Genomic DNA, 4,971 nt, shown 5'->3' on the forward strand with positions numbered 1-4,971 from the left:
TATCTCGTCGGTGTTTTCGATAATAAAATAACTGGATGAAGTAAAATAACCGTATGAATTAAATAATTCGTGTAATTATCTTCGATCCAATCAAACGGCCGGTAATGTCGACATTCTTCAATTACCTCCGGGCCCCGTGGGCCAACTTGATGGTCACAAAAGTTTACCCAGGGCTGACGGTCTTTAATAGTAGGTTTGTTCGCGTTGCTTGTAATTCCAAAGAAGTTCCAGTAAGAAATAATGGTGTATGGGCGACTAATGCCCAACCAGCCATAAAAGAAGAAGAAGAAGATCCAAAGAAGTTCTGCACTGAAAACGAGATAAATATATATTCGGATCTTGAAGAAAGAGAAAGCGAAGATACTGAATGCAAAAAGTTCAAGCAACGCGAACAAACCCAGTATCTCGTCGGTGCAATTGTCCACTTTGGAGCTACTTTTGTCGACTATCGTGTGATTCATATGTTCGCGCGACTCGCGAACGTTGGCGGAGTCGTGCGCGGAAAGTCACGTGTAATATCGCGCGTAGGATTCGGACATAACCTAGTCTCGTTGAACCTCGAACCGATTTTGTCAGCGTCGAGAAATTTTCCTCCGTAGGATATTACGAGTTCGCCGTAAGAAGCGAGGAAAAATACCGTCTATCAAACGTCAACTGTGGAGAGAAAATCGTCGTTCGAAAAGTTGCTAATCTCGCACGGTATCGAGAATATATGTATATGTATATATATATATATATATATATATATTATTTAATATATATATTATCCCTATACAATGATTTTTATGTAGATGTAATAGGACGTTCCACATTTTCTACTATTGTAGTTGTACTTTGCACTTTAATCTAAAAAAATATCAAGTTTTGCAAAATAATTATTTTAGGTTTAGAAACGAAAAAAAGGAGAAAAAAAGTTGCTAAAAAATCATCATATTTCTCAGTTGCCCATTCATGTACTAACACATTTGTGATAGTGTGACTTGTATGCACATATGATATAATATATTGGACAAACAATTATAACATTCAATGCTTCAAAGCTACCTAATAATTGTGTCGGATGGTACAATGACAATCGACGAGAACACGTAATGCGTCATTAAAACATTGTGTGTTAATAATGTAATTAATTTCTTGATTTTATTTTCTTTTATTAAGTAAGCTTTTTTATGATTTATTTTCGCTCAAACAATCGAACAAGAAGCAAAAATATTTATTTTTAGTTATAACGACCGTCTTTTCATTACAAAACATTTTTGAAAATGCGAGTAGAGTATGTTTCCTAATCGTTATTACAGTTGGATTTAAAAGTAACTTTCAGTTATGATGATTATATCTTTCCATGTAAAATATTTTGGAAAATGCAATAGTTTTGTTTTCCCATTGCTGTTCCAATTAAATATAGAAGCAGTTTATAATAACTTATTTCTCGTGCAAAATGCGTTGAAGTATATTTTCTTTAGTTGTTATTAAAAATGAATTGAGAAGGGAAAATTTATTCAATTTGCAACGTTTCAAGTATAATTTTGTATGAAAAGTGCGCGCAAATGTCCATCATGATATATAAATATAAAGTGTAAGATATTGGAATTGGAGTATTTTTGTCTTCGTTGCGTATAAAACATCAAGTATATTATTGATGTATTTATAAATTATGATTTGAAGAATTAGATTTATGTATATATCGAATACATAGTATAAAGAATGTTTATATCAAAAGGGACGAGTCTATTATTTAACAGAAACTATATCACCAAGGAAACTAGACTTTTTGATTTAAAGACTTCTATCTTTCTTTTTAATTGATATCACTTGGAATTCTCAAAATGTTTTTTCATGTTTATGTGTATGTACTCCATATAAAAAATGTATCTAATCTTTCATCGGTAAAGTGCACAAAGACTATCATTTTTCTAGTGTAATGCTGTAACGTCACATTTTTCGAACCAAAAATTGTATTTGCACTCCTGTAATTAGGAATCATTGCTTTTATTTATTAATCAAGTATATCAATATGGTAGAGACAAGCAAAATAAATATTCGATCAAATATTCACATTTTATCAAAATTCATCGTGCATAATTGATTGTAAGTTTCAATTTCATCAAAAACGCAAATTTGTTATAAACGCTGTAAATTTTAATCATACAAAATATTGATTCCATGATTTTTGTTGAAATGTTTATCATAAACATTTATTATTTAGCGCGCGCGCTTATATTTCTTATTCTCTATTGTATATGTATATTATGTTGATATTAATGGAAAGCAGATTGCTTTGATTGCATTGTATAAACTTTTGTCTATGCTTTGTGCATTGAATGTTTAAATATGTAAAAAAATTTTCTGATCCTTGTTTTTATTTGCAAAATCCGAATTATAATCTCATGATAGATTGCCAAAATTGTCGTATACCTAATAAATTTCTCGCTAATAATAGAAAATGCGGAACATCTTTTTCTTTGCACATAATATATGTATATCTGTTTAATATATACTTTCTTTCGTAAACACACATTAACGGATTATGATAAATAGAAATTAGCAACCATATTGTATACGTTATATTACGATAATGGTATATTGATAAGAATGTTTTCATTGTGAATTGAAAGAGTTCGAAAACGATTTTGAAATTGAATTCGGAATTAAATTTCAACTTTTTACAAGAATAGTATAATCGAGAAAATTATATTTTTCCGATTAATGTATATTGCAACTTTAGAATATTCAGATTTTTATCTTTCAGAAAGGCAAATTGCAATATATACAGTTGTGTAACTTTATATTGCAATAGATATTTTAGTATCTCATGATACTTTTATAAATGAAAATTTAAAACGCGTTAAAATGTATAACGCTTATTATTAATCAGACGAACGTGCTTTTTTGTCGCTTTTTTTAAAGATGTCATTTTACAATCATAACTAACACATTGTTAAGAAAAGAACTTTCATTGAACATATTTATGATATATACGGAATGAAATTAAAAATTAATCGACTGAAACATAACATGTACGCAATAGTGCAGTATAATAATATGCAATGCTAAATGTATAGAAACTGTCGTTTATAGCCATAAATTTTATCACCGAGAAAGCATATGACTGGGTGTAAAGTTTGTATATTACTTAAAGTTGTAGAAGAATAATTAACCAAGTGTTCATTATATTTGTATAACTAATAAGGGATATAACATATATAATATATATANATCTTCTGTAATATATATATGTAAATATGCGCGGTATCGATTATGTGTATTAAGAATAATAATAATTTCCGCGATTAAAATGTTCTGCTATTTAGCTGTTCGATATGTATTCTCTATTATACATATACATACCTTGAAATTTTCTAAATCAGTCGCCAATACACACACACATACACACACACACACAACCAGATTGTGACGTCAGCAGTGAGAAATTGAATTTTTCTCTTATGGTACATACATGTCGAAAGAAGAGTTTTTTTAAACTTTATTCATCTGTTTGATATTATAAGTGTGAAACAAACTATGCAAAATCCTCTTTCCGTATATAAATTTTATCTAACAATTTCTGCGTTCTCTGCATTCTATATACTCCATAATCAACTTTGTTTTAACTGATTTTTAATGATTACTAATTACTCGAAACTGCAGCTAACAATTATTTAAATCGCTAAATATACTTTTCAATGAGCCATAAAATCTTTCTGCAGACAATTCCTTTATTAATATCAGTGATACAAATTTTAAAAGTAAAATCTATATCACATTCGATACTATCGTTTTGCCTTCTGACATCATGATCTGATATTTCAACGGTGATGCGAAATCTTAATGATTGTTAATTTAGAACACCTACAGCGGACGTGGATATGCCTGTGTGTGCTCCTCTTTTATGCTTTTACGATTATATTTTTGCAGCGATTGATAAGATTTTGGAAAATAATTTTTACATATATACGTATAGGATTTTCTATTATTTCTTTTCATAGGTATGTACTTAAATGGAATCCGTGTACGGAATTTTGTAAGAATGTAAGTGCGATAGACAAAGGATGATTACACGCGTTGTCGGAGATTGTGTGTGAATTATTTCTTTTTTTGATGAAAAATGGCTCAATCTCAGTTTTCCTCGTACATTGTAATTTTAACATTGTTGTGTCGATTATATTGTATAACAATTGTTTTCTATTCTATGCAATAAAATATATTATCGTAATTAATATCGCATTTGCGCGTCATTTTCTTCTTTTACCTAACAATAAATCGATTCTAGATTCTATTAAAGTACAACTTAAAAATATTTAGGGAAATATTTTAATTTACCAGATACTTGCCCATTATTGAAATCGAATGTACGTGTCATCTTTCTTCGATTGTTCTTAAAACTAGGAGCTAATATACGCACAACAATTTGATAACCTGTGTGTATCAAGATTATCTTTATTAACTTATTTACAGATACACCAGCAAAACTCAATAAGTACCTGTTGCTGCAAACGTCTCTGGTGCCAGTTATAAGTTGACATTTTCGAAGCCCGATCGGATTTTCACGTTTGTCTATTTTCAGACATGACAATTCCGTTTTCTAATATAGGAAAACAAATTCGTACGCTTTAATTAAATGAAAAAACTCACATACTTTTTCTCTTTCCAGATATAATATAATAGCTAAAAAGCATCGTAAAAATGTCTACGTGCCTTAAAAAAGCCGTCGATTCACGTTGTTCATGTCAGTAGCTAGTGGCTGTTACGCAAAGAGAATGCGATCAAGAGAGCGAGACCAGAAGCGAGACGCAAGAGTTTGACAGGTGGATTGTACTACTTGTATAGGAAACCGTAATTTTCTCATTAGGTTAGTAAATGCCTTCCCCAGTGTTAACGCAAATAGAGTATATCGTCTATTATTTCCGAACGCGAATGCTATATCCGCGTGCAAGCCTATAGTGAGAGACGCACTCGGACAATAAGCAATCT

General features: G+C 30.4%; 1 protein-coding gene across 1 annotated transcript in view; it reads right to left on the minus strand.

Moving 5' to 3' along the window:
* Positions 1-868: 868 nt before the first annotated feature.
* LOC115233035 (protein Skeletor, isoforms B/C) overlaps positions 869-4,971 on the minus strand; it is a 19,110-nt gene continuing 15,007 nt past the window's right edge. Inside the window, exons 14-15 of the mRNA XM_029803247.1 lie at positions 4,482-4,969; positions 869-4,416 (exon numbers count right to left, since the gene is read on the minus strand). The gene's annotated coding sequence lies outside the window, so the exon portion shown is untranslated. The remainder of the gene's footprint in view (positions 4,417-4,481; positions 4,970-4,971) is intronic.

This window comes from Formica exsecta, unplaced genomic scaffold (genome assembly GCF_003651465.1).
Source record: "Formica exsecta isolate Colony F162 unplaced genomic scaffold, ASM365146v1 scaffold156, whole genome shotgun sequence".
Taxonomy (NCBI): Eukaryota; Metazoa; Arthropoda; class Insecta; order Hymenoptera; family Formicidae; genus Formica; species Formica exsecta.